Here is a 17943-nt window from a genome sequence, read left to right as displayed (position 1 = left end):
CACAACCATTTAGAAAAATAAAGGTATTAAATCTAAACTACACAAGACCGGAACAACAACAATCCAACATACACAGTTCAAGAATATGGTTGCGAAAGAGTTCTTAAAGTTGTGATACAATAATCCACAGTTGCGTGAAAAGTTCACAGTTGCGTCACGTTTAGCCAACAGTACCTTTAAATGCAGCAAAGTTCCAAAGCAGAAGCTGGTGTGGTAGAAAACAAGCGATGCGTTGCTCCTGAGACCATGGGGAGGTGTTGGTGACAGTCCTGCTGCGGCAGCGGGCGCGTTGCGACGAATCCGGTCTTTATGGGGAGGAAGGCGATGACTAGTATGAATTCTGGTGTGTACGTTCCGTAGGAAGTTTGGTCTCGCAAAGGCACGATGCGATGATCTGTAGGGACTGCGACGATCTCCGGGGCGACGATGCGTGATCCAGCGGCGATCTTCCTCTCGCAGCTCCTCGATGCGATGGCTCTGTGACGATGTTCGCAGTGACGTGATGCGAGCCGCAAGCAGGCGGTGCAGCGATCTCACCCAGTGATGACAGGGTCTGCGACGATGCTCACAGCGATGATGATCTTCCCGCAAACGAAGGATGTGACGTCTCCGGCAGCGGCCACAGGTGCTGCGACGATCTCGGTCTTCGTAGCGGCGGGAATTTCCTCACGCGGTCGGGGATGCGCTCTGCAAGCGAGCGATGCGATAACTTTTCTGTAGCAAAGTCTCTCAAATCTTGGTTTCCAGCTTTCCAGCACAGGTACAACTCCAAAGGCACCACAACTGGCTCAAGCACTCTAGGAAGGACAGAGCTTTCTCAGCAGAGCTCAGGGAACTGGGGGTGAAGTCCTTTTGTTCCTGGTACTTCAAAACGGGGAGCCAGCTCACAACAGGCCCTTGGAGATTCCTTCAAGTAAGGGGACAAAGCAACAACACCGTCCTTCCCCTCTCCTAGGCAGCAAAGCAACTGCAAGTGAGTCCAGCATCACACAGCAGGGCAGTCCTTCTTCTTCAGTCTTCCAGCTTTCTCCTTGGCAGAGGTTCTTTCTTGTTTCCAGGATGATCTAATTTTCTGTGGTTAGGGGTCCTGTACTTATACCCCTAAAAGTCTTTGATCCCTTTGTGCAGGAGGGCTCTGAGCCCGGTCTGAACCAGTTTTGGGTGTTCCTTGAGCACTTTGTTTTCCTGGCCTCTCCTTTCCTTTCAGGGAGAGGGGCAGGGTCATCAGCCGCCGAGCAGGAGGTGGAGCCAGCATTATGGAAGGCAAGCACAGCCCTATTCAGGCCCAGGTGCTATCCCCTCCCACCACTTAAGATGCAGATGCAGTTATTCCGCCTAGGGCTGACCCAGCCAGCCTCCTGGGGGCTCCCAGCCCCTGTCACTCTCAAACCAGACAGCCAATTCACAAACAGTCCAAGGCACACAGAAGGGTCAGACAAGAGAACAGCAACTTACTAAAAGTGCTGTTCTCAAACACAGGATTAAAAAACAACCTTTCCTAAAAGATGTGTTATTAAATTCTGAGTTCAGGGATACCAGACTTTTATGTCCTATCCTGGTCCTATGGGACGATATGCTGGTAGCCACTGTAGCCAGCATCACCCATGATAGCCTATGGGGCAAGATAGCCTTACAATAGTGAAAAACGAAAATGGCTGTAATTCACTAACAGAGCATGTCACCTGCACAAGTACATGCTCTACCTTTCACATACACTGCACCCTGCCCAAGGGGGTACCTTGGGCCTTCCATAGGGGTGACCAATGTGTAGAGAAAGGGAAGGGTTAGGCCTGGCCAGTGGTGACACTGACCAGGAGGACATGGAGGTTCACAGACTGCACACAGGCACTGCGGTGGCAGGCCTGAGACACCATTTTAGGGCTACTCATTTGGGTGGCACAATCAGTGCTTCAGGCCCACTAGAAGCATTTGTTATCACGAGCCATGGCACACTCAGTGCACTTTACTAGGGACTTCTTAGTGACACAAATATGCCAATCATGGATAACCAATCACAATATCAATCTACACAGGGAGCACTTGCACTTTGACACTGAACGTGCCCAAAGCATCTAAACCAGCAAAAACAAAATCCAGCACAGCTTCAAAAATACAGGAGATAGAGGCAAAAAGATAGGGGGAAACCACGCCAAAGATGCCAGGTCTAACACTATCCATCTACAACAGACAATCAACAAGAAAAACAGTATTTTACAAATTTCTTCATACTTGTTGACATGGTGGATTATAACTATCTCAGTTTAGATAGCATAAATACCTCATGAGGCTTGGAGCATTGGCTCCTGACGGTGATCAAGTTCTTTGGTCTGAAAAACATGTGCATATTTATCAGTCACATACTTCATCCATCCAATGCTACCAACACTAACAATTGCCCAGTGTAGAGAACATTTTAAAATAGTCGATCAATACTCACTACGGAAGGACTGACACCCCTCTTTCATGTAACGTCTCTGATTTCAATTCTAACTCCACATTTTTGGCAAGAATAATTAAACTAAAACACAAAATATATATTGCCGTCATTACAATGGAACACCCAATAAGCTATTTTACTCTGCCCTAAACAAGGTATGTTAATATCCATTTAGCCGTGACACCGAGGATAGTCAAATCTTGATTCAATAACCAAACTCATAAACACTTGAAAGGTTACTGCATGGATGCTCGAACAAAATTAGACTGACCAACTCAAACTGTCTGAGAGTTTTTCTTTGTTAGCGGAAGGCTGGTTGCACACTCGTACTCGATGCAGGAAGAAAAGAAACTAAATCTTACCAGTACATCCTTGGACACAATCTTTCCGCGTCACTCTACCCGAGTGCAGGGGGCCAAACAGAACTGGAAGCACTGTGATCCGATCTATTCAAGATAACTTCCAATTGGATCATTGATCCTCCAAAGTTCAATATGATTGTGGTCTCAGAGAAAGGAACCTTGGGATATGTAGTGTTCCAAGTGCTCGAAAGAACCACAGGGCGGGCGCTGATGCTGCTTTGAGATTATTAAAACCAAAGAGTTTGAGGGCATAGTATTAAAATGTGAAGGTAAGGAAAACTGGATGTGAATTGTAAATTGACGTAAAAGCACAACTCAATAGATAATAATGCAACTTCTGAATAACCAATATACTCTATATAAGCCAGGGAAAATATGTATGTCAGACATTTCATTAAGTCCATGGAACACAGTATTGAAATATAATATCAGGTATGCATCTTATTGAGTCAATTTTGCATCAATATTACCTCCTCAAGGGTCCGGTTTTATTATTGCTAATACCATGCATCACAGGTCTACTTCAGTGTGGTGTTTAGCAACCCAGTGGCACACAAGAGGGGCAGTTAAAACTTTGCATCTTATGCGCGATTTGTGTTCAGTAATCCTTTGACGGATTTCTTGATTGGTCTTGCCAATTTACAGTTGCTCACAAGGGCACTTCACTGCATAAATAAATTGTAGTTGTACATGAGTATTGCTCCTAGACGGTCACACACAAAGGAGATATACAGTGTGTTTTGATGGGCCATCACTGGCAGGATGGGAGGGTGGAGCTGGGCAAGCCCTACTTATACTTGACTAGGCTGTGTCATGCCTCCACACAAAGTGCTGCATACCCCCTGTAGTTAGTCTGGAGCGAGGGCACAGGAGGAAGGAAACCTGTGCACTTCAAAGGGAAACCTCGAGAAGCTTCTCTCACTTCAGAGGAGGCACCTGATATAAATATTGGACCTCAGACACCAACTCCTCAGTACACTTCTGGATCGGTAGGGACTCTGGTAGGAAGAAGGACTGCTGTGTTGCTGAAAGGACTGCTACTCAGCTTAGCTGCTGCCCTGCTGGACTACTGCCTTGCTGGATTGTTGCCTTTCTGGATTGCTTCTCTGCTACCCTCCTGCCTGAGTTAGAGGAATTGGACCTTCACCTGAACCCAGGACTCCCAGAGCGACTCCAAGGGATAGCCTGCTGGCCTTGTGTTCAGAGCCACAGGGACAAAACAGGCACTCAACCACCTGAACCAGCACCTAGATCCAGCTGGAGCAAGCCTCAAACCCCAAAGTGTTGCACCCAGGTTCTGAACCCTTGGTGTGGCCTCAGCTGAGATGAACTGAAGTTTTTGTGCTCGTCGTGGCTGCAAACAGGCTTGTTGCGTACAGAGCCTGCCAACACGAAGTTCCATCAACCTGAACTCTTGTGCGACAGTATTGACCGATCGCTGGGAACGCCACTGTGAAGTTCCAACCTAATTGTTAGCAACAACAACAGGCCTGCTCTTCATGCTACATTGACGACTGTCTGCAATGCCTCTTTGCTCCTCGAGGCCCTCTCCACTGCGAATAGGACACTTTGCGCTGGACTTAGAGGTTAACTGTTGAGCAGGACTAACTACGTCTCTTTATCCGGCACCGATGTTCTGTAACCGTCGGCCTGAAGTTGTGACTTTCTCCCGGCCTCGAAGGATGAGATAGCTGCGAGTGACGTGATGGGCTTTTTGACACCATCTGGACTTAAGGGCCACATGTAGATCTTGGCGGACGGGGCACTCCATCACGACAGTAAAACATATCCTGTCTGCCAAAATATAAATCTCTTAGGATATAATGGGACTTATATTTCAGTGGATAGGCTATCTGTCACTGTTGTGGCTAAGTAACCCATCCGCCAAGATCTAAATCAATCAATCAATCAGGGGTTTGTAAAGCGCACTACTCACTCGTTAGGGTCTCAAGGCGCTGGGGGAGGGGGGGATGTATATCTCCATTGGGGTCATTCGAAGAGCCAGGTCTTGAGGTCTTTCCTGAATGGGGGCAGTGTTGGACTTCGTCGGAGTTGAATGGGGAGATCGTTCCAGGTCTTGGCTGTGAGATAGGAGTACGACCTTCCACCAACTCTGTTCCTGTAGAACTGTGGGATGGTGGCTAGGGCGAGGTCGGCTAAGCGGAGGTTTCTCTTCGGGGTATGGAAGTAGAGGCGGATGTTGAGTGTGGGAAGGCAGGCTGGATAAACAGATGCAGAGGCTGTAAAAAATCTTGGACTAACAGTGGAACCGTCTCAATGCCAGCACCTAACCTACTAATACTCCGCAAAATATATTGCCCCTTCCATCTATACAGGGGTCCGTGTGCACACCGTACAGCACCCATCTTCACAGTGCTTGTTCCCTCAGGAACTCAACAGATTAAAACCAAAAAAGCACCGGTGCACCACACCACAACACACAGTTCAATAAGGGCGGTTACAAAGTCCAAATCCAGTAAGTAACGAGGGAAAGGTTCCTCAGTTTGTTCTTTTTATTCCATTACGTAGAAAATGACACAGTACAGCCGACGCGTTTCGTCCCAGTACAGGACTTCTTCAGGGCTGTTAAATACAAACAAATAAACAAACACGTATAAAACATATATAAAACACATCTATGGCAATATACAAAATCATGTACAAACATACAAAGGACAACAGAGTCTTTAAAAACACAAGTTAAACAAATTTAATTTGAACCAGTATCACGTCCTAATGGTCAGATCTCTTGGTTTGCTACCAAAACTAGACAGACAGCTAGACGGATAGACAATTGTGATTTTTCTTATTGACATTTAACATTTCTTCCTACAGTATTCAGACCCAAAATTGTGAGTACTTACATAACGAGTGGGCCAGTGATCCCAACTGGATTTTAGAAAAACATGAGACAAATATATATATATATCACTTTTTATGTTATAATATTGTAATTCACCTCATGCTGCCCACACTCGAGGAAGGCTAGGAGAGGGTATCCAGCTATTAACAATGTTTTCAAAAGGAAAAAGATATAATTGAAACGGAGACTAAGAAAGCTTGTATGCTTGGAGATAGAACAGAAGCATATAGAGGAGGGAAAAGGAGATGAAGTTAGAGCCTAGATCTACCATACAACCAGAGAGTCCCAAAATTGGGAGCGGACATATTAACAATCCCTTCTAGACAAATGTTATCAGTTTAAGGACTCATATTTTATATTAAAAAAAAACAACAAAAAAACAACATGACAAGCAAAGCATGTATGCGAAGGAAAGCGAAAGCATAAAAGCCATATACCTACCGCTATATGGAAGATTCAAAGTATCTCCTTATATGAAAGAGGGTATGATAAGAGCTCTGCGTATGAGGAAATGAGTTCTTCCGGCAGACCAAGCTATATTGCTTGTTGGCCTCAATTAACGGGTACATGAATGGAGCGCGGGGCTAGACAGTCTGCAGATAAAGGTTCAGCGGAGCATCGTTCTGGGGTTGGTATGGATCTGGAAGTGGATGTGTTCCATGGGGGCAAAGCGTCGTCCGAGTCGGTGGTTCTCATGCGGAGGGAGTTTTGGTGGATGATGGCAAGGCCCTCTCCTGAGCGGGTGGGTCTGTCTTTCCTCAGGATCTTGTATAAATCTGGGATGGCGGTTGCGGTGTCGGGCGCGGAGCTGGCATTGGTCCAGGTCTCTATGAGGAAGGCGACGCCGGGCTTGTGAGTGTTGAGAAGGTCCCAGATCTCTATGGAGTGTCTGTGCAGGGTGCGCATGTTGAGGAGGATGCAGTTTATTGCTTTGTGTGTGCTGGCATCCAGTCGGCTGGGGCTACTGCTGGGGTTCGGAGGTGGGTCAAGGTGCGAGAGCAGTGTCGACAGGAGATCAGGCCTTGGGTGTTGCTCGGCATCAATAGCTGGAATTTGTTGCTGCATCTGGGGTGGGTGGAGCAGGGTCCCTGGCGCTGGTTGGTTACTTTGCAGACAGGCATAGGTGGGCTTGCCTTTGAAGCGATTTGGCGCACCAGCGGTGCTACAGCTTATAAGTAGGGTTTATGGAGGGCGATCTGCTGGGAGGCGGGAGCAACACACTATGGGAAGAGAGGGCGGGTGGAAGCGCAGGATGAGGGAGTGAAATGAGGCAAAGAGAAAAGAGGCAAAAGAGAAAAGAGTCAAGAGAGACAAAAGAGAAAAAGAGGCAAAAAGAAGTAAAAGAGAAAGAGTGGCAAAAGTGACAAAAGAGGCACTACTGTTTGAAGTGCTGCATAAATACTTTACACATTGCCCCTAAGTTAAGCCTGGCTGCTCAAAGCCAAGCTAATAGAGGATTGAGCACAGATTAATTTTGGGCTTGCTTGTGACTTTATTCTGACAAGAATTGTGGTACCTGCTTGAGAAGGGTTTCACTGCCCCTCAACCTGTAGCCCACTTTCTTACACATCTCCAGATACATGCTCTTATAGTATTGTTAAAGAAGTGACACTTTTGGTGTAATTCTGCAAGGTGTGCTTTCCCTCCCAAGGGTGACACGTGTGAACTCGGTTCAATGCTCCAGTGATGGATGTGAAAAAAAGATTATAGTAGCCCAACAAAACACTATTCAATATGTAATTGACTTAGAAGCAATGCTTTTAGGATGCTAACAATCACATTAAGAGATCAGGGGCACCGTGGAAACAGCAAAATGTCTTATTTCATTATTAACCATAATACACACTGTCCTAAGAAGAATGAACACTTAAGTCAAAAGTATTTATTACTACAGGAACAGTCATTTTCTCAGTATATCTAAAATAACCACACAGAACATTATAAAAAAACATTAAGAAGGTACATTATGAATAATGAGACTAGAATGAACATTTCCAACAGTATTAAAATGTCGTTAAAAATATCATTGTTGGACCTGGCCCTTTTGGCAGGTTCACCCCGAAACTTTTTGCTTTTTCCTAGCCTGTTTCTGGAACCTGGTGGTAGTGATTTTAGGCCTCTGCGCACTTTTTAACTGTGGTACAGTGTAAAGTGCGTGAGCTCTCTGTGTATGTGTGGTGAGTGACCTGCCCTCCCATAGGAATGAATGGGGAATATGTATGCCCATGGTAGCTCCTGATGTGTGAGGAGTGCAGGGTCGAGTTTGATATGTGCGAACTCGTGAGATTGAATGCTGCGTAATGGTGTATGCGGCATGATTGTGTCTAGTCTAGAAGTGCCACTTTTAGAAGTTGGCATATTTGTGTAGTCTGTGGCTGGCGTGTGATTGGCTGGTGAGCCTGGCCCAGGAGTGCCTGGGCCTGTGTTGGACCCGGCCTCATGGCGTGGTCCTACCCCTCCCGCATGGAGGGCCCAGGACGACATCGGCCCTCCACCCAGCATCGGGCAGCCCTTTTGCCCGACACTGCACGCCCCAACATTGCTGGTCCGGGCACCATCCCGGACCCCCACTACCGGCCTGGCTCCATCGTGGGCCCCTCACGACCAAAGCACGAGGCCGCGCCCGACTCCATCTTGGGCCCACCACGTCACGACCACGTGGCTTCGGCCCCGGCCCAGGCCCCAGCGAAGCCCAGACATCGAGGCACCAAGATCCACCCAGGTGGTCGAGTGGCCACTCGACAGATCCCGGAGAAAAGGGGGTTTCGATGGCCCTCCAGCCGTCCCCGGACGCCTGGTAACGATCGCCCTCCGGCCTCCCTGGGCGCTGGCTCCACCCCCCTGCTGGGTGTCTGGACACCATCATCCCGGGCCCTCTGACCCCCAGGCGAGAGGGTCCGGACATCAAAGGACTCCAGTCCTATATCTGGGCCAGCCCCGGAGTAGGACGTCAGTTGTATCCCGGACTGGAAGCCCTGCTGACGCTGTCACGGCCGACACCAGAAGAACTCATTGCCTGTAACCTGAAGATACCCTGAGAGCCTGCTGGCGCTGCCGCGGCCCACATTTGCTGTACCATCTTAAGAGCCTGCTGGCGCTGCCGCGGCTGAACCACCTGAGAGCCTGCTGGCGCTGCCACGGCTGAACTATCTTGAGAGCCTGCTGGCGCTGCCGCGGCTGAACCATCCTGAGAGCCTGCTGGCGCTGCCGCGGCCTCCTCTCCGTTAAGACCACCTGTCGAGTCCTGCTGGCGCTGCCGCGGCTCGACCTCTCAGAGACCCCGGCTCGAGGATTGAGAGCTGTGCGCAGGGTACCCCTTCCTGTATCCATACCGAGACTGTCCTGCTACCCTGTCCCTTTTACAAGACTCTATAGATCCCTCGATCTGCCTGTATATACCGCTGAGACCCAGCAACCTTTATCCTTGATAAAGCCTAAGAACTTAACCTCTTGTGTGGTGTCCGTTTGTAGTGTTGTGGTTGCCCTGCTGTACGATCCTAGGAGAGGACCCTCACCCAGGAGGTCTCTCGATAACGCTCGGCTACTTCTTGACGGAGGGGTGGACCTAGGGGTGGTCAGTCAGACATCTTCTGCCTCCCCCGGGATCGCCTTTCTAACATTGGTGGCAAGCGACGGGATCCGAGCCGACGCAGATCGTACAGAGGGTGATTCTCTCACTACCGAGAAAAACACACTACGACCATGACTACGCAAGAGACAAGACCGACTACGGAATTTCAGAAAGAAAAAATGGAAGATTACAGTCACAAAGAATTAAAACAATTCTGCAAAGACCTGGGCATCGCTACCACTGGGCTAAGCACCAAGGAAGACTTTAAATCAGCCCTACAAGCATGGGTGGACACCGATGATACACCACCCCGGAATGAAGACAACCCGGGCCCGGACGCCCGGAGACCGACACGACCCCAGCGGGGGAGAGACCCGCCAATCCAGGCACGAGCCCCCATGAAGACGCCCGAGAGCGAGAGAGGAACCGGCTCCACGAGTTGGAGCTCGCCCGACTCCGGTTGGATGGGGAACTACAACTGGCGGAAAGGAAAATCGCACTCGAGCAACTACGGCTAGAAGGAGACCTGGAGGAGAAGCGAAGACAAAGAGACCTCGAAGAAAAGAGACTCATGCTCGAGCATGAGCGCGGCCTAAAAGAACTAGAACTCAAGGCCAAAACGAATGATGCCAACGCATCCGGGGGCAAGACCTCGCCCCCGCCCTTGGACACAAAGGTGCACATACCCAAGGATGTCGTCAAGGAATACTACAAGAACAACGACATCCAACAATGGTTCAAAGCCTATGACCGCACATCGAGTACCCCTCAAGGACTGGGGCACCGGCCTGTGGGGGAAGTTCGTCAACGAGGGAAGAGACGCCCTGCTAGAGCTCCCCGACGCCGAGATGACCTCGTACGAGCACATGAAAACCGCTCTACTCACTCGCTATGGACTCACCCCCGAGATGTACCGGCAGTGATTCCGAGACTGTAAAAAAATCCCCGGTACCACGTGGGTGGAATACGTGAACTTTTACAGCAGAGCCTTCGAGGGGTGGATCAAAGGCAGCAAGGTCACCACCTACCAGCAGTTGGTCGATCTCATTATATGGGAACATCTGTCCAACAACTGCTTCATCGAACTCCGGCAGCACCTCCTCGACAGCAAACTAACTGAGCCCCGAAAACTCGCTGTCGAGGCGGATAGATGGGTGAGCACCCGAGTCCCCCGGAGTCCGATGGGAGACTACGGCCGGGGATCCCCGGGGAACCACCGACCCCGAGGCGGCAGAGGAGGCCAGAGCAGGGGACGAGACAACCCCACGGGGTCCTCCCCTACCTCCACTTCACCAGCCCTGTGCCGAAGGGGGGTTCCCCTAGCCCGACCCGGGCCCCGCCCGAATGTGACGTGCCACAGATGCCAGCGACAGGGTCACTACGCGAATGACCCCCTCTGCCCGATGAACCAGCGACCCGGCACCACTGGTTCTCCCAACCGCCAGATCGCGGCCGCTGCCCTGGGGGAAGAAAGAGGCGAGGAAGACGACAACGAACCCGAACAGGCCGAGTGGGAGTGATCTTGGCATGCCTGGGTGATCGAGACATGGTCCCCCGAGACCCGATCCCAGGCAACACCCAGAAATATCGCCAATGGGTCACCATCGACGGCCGCCGGGCCGAAGCCCTCCGAGACACTGGAGCCAGCCTAATAGCGGTCCGACGCCACTTGGTGACCCCAGAGCAGATTCTCCCCAATATCATGTGCCCGGTGCGGACGGCGGACAACTCCGAGAGTTTGTGCCAGATGACCCGCATCCCCTTCGAATGGGGAGGGGTGTCGGGTATGCTGAAGGTGACCGTCCGGGACGATGCCCCCGTGGACTGCCTCCTCGGGAACGACCTGGAAAGTTCCTCCTGGGCCAGCGTCGAGCGGAGAGAGCATCTGGGGATGCTAGGCCTGCCAGAGTGGGTCTGTGCGACCACCCGCTCCATGTCCGCCCGAGCCTTCGCCCCACCGGAGGATGCTCCGACTGAGGAACCAGAGTGGCCCGCACCGCCACCGCCCGCCGTCCCCGAGGACGCCGACCCTGAACCTGGCCCCCAGGGACCCAACCATGAAGACCTCACCGAGCTCGGCCACCTTCCAGAACTAGCTCAATGGCGCCAAGAAGGTGGCCCCACCCGCGAACAATTCCGGCAGGAACAGAAAACCTGTCCCTCCCTCGAGGGAATCCGACAACAAGCCGCCACTCAAGCCGCTGGAGGCCCCTCGGGGTCCCACTGGGTCTATTGGGACCACGACCTTCTCTACAGCGAGCAGAAAGTTGCCGAACTAGGGGCCTGCCGAGTACTGGTCGTTCCCCTCCGTTTCAGAGACTTCCTCTTGAACTTGGCACACGACGTGCCCCTCGCCGGGCACCTGGGGCAGGATAAAACTTACAGCCGCCTGGTGACCCATTTCTACTGGCCGAAGATGTGCAACGATGTGCACAACCACTGCCGATCCTGTCCGACGTGTCAAGCCAGCGGGAAGAGCGAGGGAAAAGTCAAGGCCCCACTCCAGCCCTTTCCGGTGGTCACCACCCCCTTCGAGAGAGTGGGGATCGACATTGTGGGACCCTTGGACCCCCGCACCTCTCAGGGGCACCGCTTAATCCTCGTTCTGGTGGACAATACCACCCGCTATCCTGAGGCCATCCCCCTCCGAACCATCACGGCCCCAGTAGTAGGCCGAGCCCTGATGGGGATCTTCTCCAGAGTCGGCTTCCCCCGAGAAGTCGTGAGTGATCGGGGTACAAACTTTATCTCCAAGCATATGCGATCCCTGTGGCAACAGTGCGGGGTCACATATAAATTCACCACCCCGTATCACCCCCAAGGAAATGGACTTGTAGAACGGTTTAACCGGACACTGAAGGGGATGATCAAGGGCTTAGACGAGCCACTACGACGCAGATGGGACGTCCTGCTGCCCTGCCTCCTGTTTGCGTATCAAGAGGTACCCCAGAAGTCCCTGGGGTTCAGCCCATTCGAACTATTGTATGGGCACCCGGTCCGAGGCCCCCTCAGCCTGGTCAAAGAAGGCTGGGAGACGGCTGTCCGAGGTGCCCCACCAGATGTCTACCAGTACCTCCTGACACTCCGCAACCAGGCTCGGAAGTTCCGGGAACTTGCCGAGGCCAACCTCGAGGCCAGTCAGGGGGAGATGAAACGCTGGTACGACCAGAACGCCTCATCCATCGAATTCGAGCCGGGCCAGCAAGTCTGGGTCATGTCCCTGGTTGAACCTTGCGCCCTCCAGGACAAATGGACGGGGCCCTTCAAAGTGGTGGAGCGCAAGAGCCCCGTCACTTACCTGGTGGACCTGGAATCCCCCCGGAACCCCCTCTGGGTTCTGCACGCTAACCGGCTCAAGCCACACTTCGCCCGCACTGAGCTAAGTCTGCTGCTAGCGACCGATGACTGAGCTGAAGACGATTCCGAACCCGTACCAGATCTCATGAGCATCACCAAGAAAGATGGCTCGATCGAAGGGGTCACGCTCTCCTCTACCCTGACCCCAGAACAGCACCAAGACTGCCGGGAGCTGCTGGGGCAATATGCAGACCTATTTTCCCTCACCCCTGGAGTCACCCGGTGGTGTGTCCACGATGTAGACACCGGAGACAACCCGCCTATAAAACACCAAGCTTTCCGAGTGCCCGACCGAGTTCGGGCCTGCATTCAATCCAAAGTGGCCAAGATGCTAGCTCTGGGGGTAGTCGAACCCTCCGACAGTCCCTGGGCCAGTCCCGTTGTCCTGGTCCCGAAAGCCACCGTCCCTGTCACACCCCCGGAGCTCCGGTTCTGTGTTGACTACCGGGGGCTGAATGCAGTCACCCGGACCGACGCCCATCCCATCCCCCAGGCAGGTGAACTGATCGATCGCCTGGGGGCCGCCAAATATCTCAGCATCTTCGACCTCACGGCTGGGTATTGGCAGATCGGCCTCACCCCTGGAGCACAAGAGCGATCGCCCTTCTCGACCCCTGATGGCCACTACCACTTCAAAGTGATGCCCTTCGGCTTGAAAAACGCCCCGGCCACCTTCCAGAGACTCGTGAACCGGGTACTGGCCGGACTAGAAGAATTCAGTGCCGCCTATCTAGACGACATTGCGGTGTACAGCCGCCACTGGGGTGAGCACCTGACCCACCTCCGGGAGGTCCTGTCGGCCCTGCGACGGGCCGGACTAACAATAAAGGCCAGCAAGTGCCAGATCGGCCAAGGGTCCGTGACGTATCTGGGACACCAAGTAGGGAGCGGCCTGGTGGCTCTCCTCCAGCCAAAGATTGACGCCATCCGGGCCTGGGAGCCCCCGATTACCCAAACAGCCGTCCGAGCCTTCCTGGGGCTCACAGGATACTATCGGCGCTTCATAAAAGACTATGGAAGCATTGTGGGGCCCCTCACAGAACTGACCTCCAAGAAGCTACCCCAGAAGGTGCACTGGACCCCGGAGTGCCAAGCAGCCTTCGAGGCTCTAAAGACTGCCATGTGCACCGCCCCTGTGCTCCAGGCCCCCGACTACAGCCGAGAGTTTGTGGTCTAAACCGACGCCTCGGAGCACGGCATTGGGGCGGTCCTCTCACAAATGAACCCTGAGGGAATCGACCTTCCCGTTGCCTTCATCAGCCGGCGGCTGCTGGCCAGAGAACAGCGCTGGAGCACCATCGAGAGGGAAGCCTCCGCCATCGTGTGGGCACTAAAGAAGCTCCGGTCCTACCTCTTCGGCACCCACTTCCGGGTCCAGACCGACCACCGGCCCCTGCGGTGGTTGATGCAGATGCGGGGAGAAAACCAGAAACTGTTGCGATGGTCCATCTCCCTGCAAGGGATGGACTTCACTGTGGAGCATCGCCCCGGCAACGACCACGCCAATGCTGACGGCCTGTCCCGATTCTTCTGCCTCGGCGAGGAGAATCCCCAAGAAGATGGGTGACTCTCCCCTGCCTTCAGCTAGGGGGGACGCGTGTTGGACCCGGCCTCATGGCGTGGTCCTACCCCTCCCGCATGGAGGGCCCAGGACGACATCGACCCTCCACCCAGCATCGGGCAGCCCTTTTGCCCGACACTGCACGCCCCAACATTGCTGGTCCGGTCACCATCCCGGACCCCCACTACCGGCCTGGCTCCATCGCGGGCCCCTCACGACCTAAGCACGAGGCCGCGCCCGACTCCATCTTGGGCCCACCACGTCACGACCACGTGGCTTCGGCCCCGGCCCAGGCCCCAGCGAAGCCCAGACATCGAGGCACCAAGATCCACCCAGGTGGTCGAGTGGCCACTCCACAGATCCCGGAGAAAAGGGTGTTTCGATGGCCCTCCAGCCGTCCCCGGACGCCTGGTAACGATCGCCCTCCGGCCTCCCTGGGCGCTGGCTCCACCCCCCTGCTGGGTGTCTGGACACCATCATCCCGGGCCCTCTGACCCCCAGGCGAGAGGGTCCGGACATCAAAGGACTCCAGTCCTATATCTGGGCCAGCCCCGGAGTAGGACGTCAGTTGTATCCTGGACTGGAAGCCCTGCTGACGCTGTCACGGCTGACACCAGAAGAACTAATTGCCTGTAACCTGAAGAGACCCTGAGAGCCTGCTGGCGCTGCCGCGGCCCACCTTTGCTGTACCATCTTAAGAGCCTGCTGGCGCTGCCGTGGCTGAACCACCTGAGAGCCTGCTGGCGCTGCCGCGGCTGAACTATCTTGAGAGCCTGCTGGTGCTGCCGCGGCTGAACCATCCTGAGAGCCTGCTGGCGCTGCCGTGGCTGAACCATCTTGAGAGCCTGCTGGCGCTGCCGCGGCTGAACCATCTTGAGTGCCTGCTGCCGCGGCCTCCTCTCCGTTAAGACCACCTGTCGAGTCCTGCTGGCGCTGCCGCGGCTCGACCTCTCAGAGACCCCGGCTCGAGGATTGAGAGCTGTGCGCAGGGTACCCCTTCCTGTATCCATACCGAGACTGTCCCGCTACCCTGTCCCTTTTACGAGACTCTATAGATCCCTCGATCGGCCTGTATATACCGCTGAGACCCAGCAACCTTTATCCTTGATAAAGCCTAAGAACTTAACCTCTTGTGTGGTGTCCGTTTGTAGTGTTGTGGTTGCCCTGCTGTACGATCCTAGGAGAGGACCCTCACCCAGGAGGTCTCTCGATAACGCTCGGCTACTTCTCGACGGAGGGGTGGACCTAGGGGTGGTCAGTCAGACATCTTCTGCCTCCCCCGGGATCGCCTTTCTAACAGCCTGCTTGCGGATTGACTGTCTGGTTTGAGGGTGACAGGGGCTGGAGAGCCCCCAGGAGGTTGTCTGAGTCAGCCCATGGATAAAAGGCTGCATCTGCTGCCAGGGTAGTGGGAGGAGATAGCACCTGGGAGTGAATGAGGCTGTGCCTGCCTGCCACAATGCTGGCTCCACCTCCCCGCTGGGCGACTGTCACCTCTGTCCCTGATACTGAAAGGAATTCCCTATAACCAGTTCTAGCTGGTTCTCACACTGCCTGCACCCTAAAGACTTCAAAGACTTTTCTCTGTATAAGAAGGGGCTGTGTCCCTGTTGGACGCGGCCTCGTGGCGTGGTCTCACTTCTCCCGCATAGTGGGCCCTGGACAACAGCAACCCCTATCCCCCGGCCTAAAACTATCCCCGCCGAACTTCACAAGAGCCCCTCGGGAGCCCGGTGACCCCTGCTCGCCCCACTCTGCGGGTCCGACCCCGATTCCGGCCCACCATTTCAGGCCCAACTCCATCTTGGACCCTACATGTCCGGACCACGTGGCCTCGGCCTGACCTCGTCCACAGCCCCAGCGAAGCCCCAACATCGAGGCACCGAGATCCCATCAGGTGGTAAAGCGGCCACTTGACGGATCCAGGAGGAGGGGAGTTTCGATGGGCCTCCAGCCATCCCCTCCAGCCATCCCCATCCCCGGACGCCTGGTTTCGATCGCCCTCCGGCCTCCCTGGGCGCTGGCTCCACCCCCCTGCTGGGTGTCTGGACACTCTCATCCCGGCCCCGCTGACCCCCCAGGCGCGAGGGTCCGGACATCAAAGGACTCCAGACCTATATCTGGGGCAGCTCTGGGATGGGTCAGTAGTTGTATCCTGGAGTCGAGAGCCCTGCTGACGCTGTCGCGGCTGACCCTGAGAAGAACTCACTACTTGGAACCCTGAACCTTTGGAGTCCTGCTGGCGCTACCGTGGCCCAACCTCGCTGAAACCATCTTCGGAGCCTGCTTGCGCGGCCCAACCTCGCTGAGACCATCTTCGGAGCCTGCTGGCGCTGCCGCGGCCCAAATCTTGCGGGACCCCCCAGCTCGAGGATTGAGAGCTGAGCGTAGGGTATCCCCGGACCAGACTGGTATTAAGACTGTCCCGCTACCCCTTTGTCCCCCAGTTACCGAGACTCTAAGGATCCCTCGATCCGTTGTACATATTACCGAAGGAACTAAGCCTTAATGCTGATAAAGATTCTAAGAAGTACTATCTCGTGTGGTGTCCCTTTGTAGTGTTGTGATTACTCTGCTGTGACGATTCTAGGAGAGGGCCCTCACCCAGGAGGCCTCTCGACGGCGCTCGGCCAAGTCCTCGGGGTGGTCAGTCAGACATCTTCTGCCTCCCCCGGGACCGCCTTTCTAACAGTCCCCTTCCAAAAGGTTCTTGTTTTCTGACTTGAATCCTACCAGGGGCGTGCTGCTGCCTGGGCCCAGGGGAATCCCTGGGCCCTGCCTAGCCCCTGGACACCTGATGGACTTTCCTTCTCTGGGAGCTGCTGTGCTCCACCTTAGGTCCTGGACTGCTGAGGTCCTAGACCCCTGAAGGACTTTGCTGGAATTGTGAACCTTTACTGTTCCCTAGTGCTGGGAGTGCTGTGCTCTCACCCTTAGCGCTTTATTTCAGCCTTTAGCGCTAGGAGCGCTTTATTTTTCTGTTGTAGCACTTGGAAGCGCTTGATTTGCTATTTTTAGCGGATGGAGCGCTTTAAATTTCCTTTAGCGCTTGGGGAGTGCTTTATTTGTGGAAGCCGGTACCCACCCGGCATTTGACCCGCGGCCATGCCGCTAGTCTTAACTTTTTTAATTCACCTCGAGGGAGCCCACCCCTTGGTGAAGTGATTACCCGCCTGCCTGCCTAAGCGGGGCTGCTGCGCTGCCCGCAGCGACCCGGAAGTGGTTGGCCGGCCGGCCAATCCTGGCGCGACCGGCCGGAAGTCCCGCCCCGCAGCCCGGGGGAAAGAAGAAGTATCGCCGCCCGGTGCTGGGCTCCCGCGTTCTGGAGGGAGCCTCGGGAGAAGAGGAGAGGCGGAGGGGGCGCGGGGCACTTTGCCGGTGCCCGCCCCCGCCGCAGTTCCACAGCACGCACCCAGGAGAAGCAGCTGCATCCACCAGCAGGGCTCCGTGGTAGAAGAGGAGCCCCGCTGCCGCCCGTGTGAGCACCCGGCCCCAAGAAGCGGGACCGGGTGAGGGAGAGCTGCAGCGTCAGAGTACCGGTGAGTGCGGCCACAAAAGAGAAGGGGGGGCGCCGGGACAAGTTGTCGGTGTCCGCCCCCCCCCCCAGGAGCGCGATCTCGTGCTCGTTGTTGTTGAGCCTGAGAAGGGCTCAGGGGGCATTATTTGAGTTTGGAAGCCCCGAGAGGCTCCCTGGGCACAGTTGTTTTCAAGCCGTAAAGGCTCCCCGGGGGCACCATTGCTTTAGATGTGTTTGGAGAGCCCAGAGAGGCTCGTGGGCATATGTGATGGTTT

Source organism: Lissotriton helveticus, chromosome 5_1 (genome assembly GCF_964261635.1).
Source record: "Lissotriton helveticus chromosome 5_1, aLisHel1.1, whole genome shotgun sequence".
NCBI lineage: Eukaryota > Metazoa > Chordata > Amphibia > Caudata > Salamandridae > Lissotriton > Lissotriton helveticus.
Note: the sequence above shows the minus strand (reverse complement) of the source record.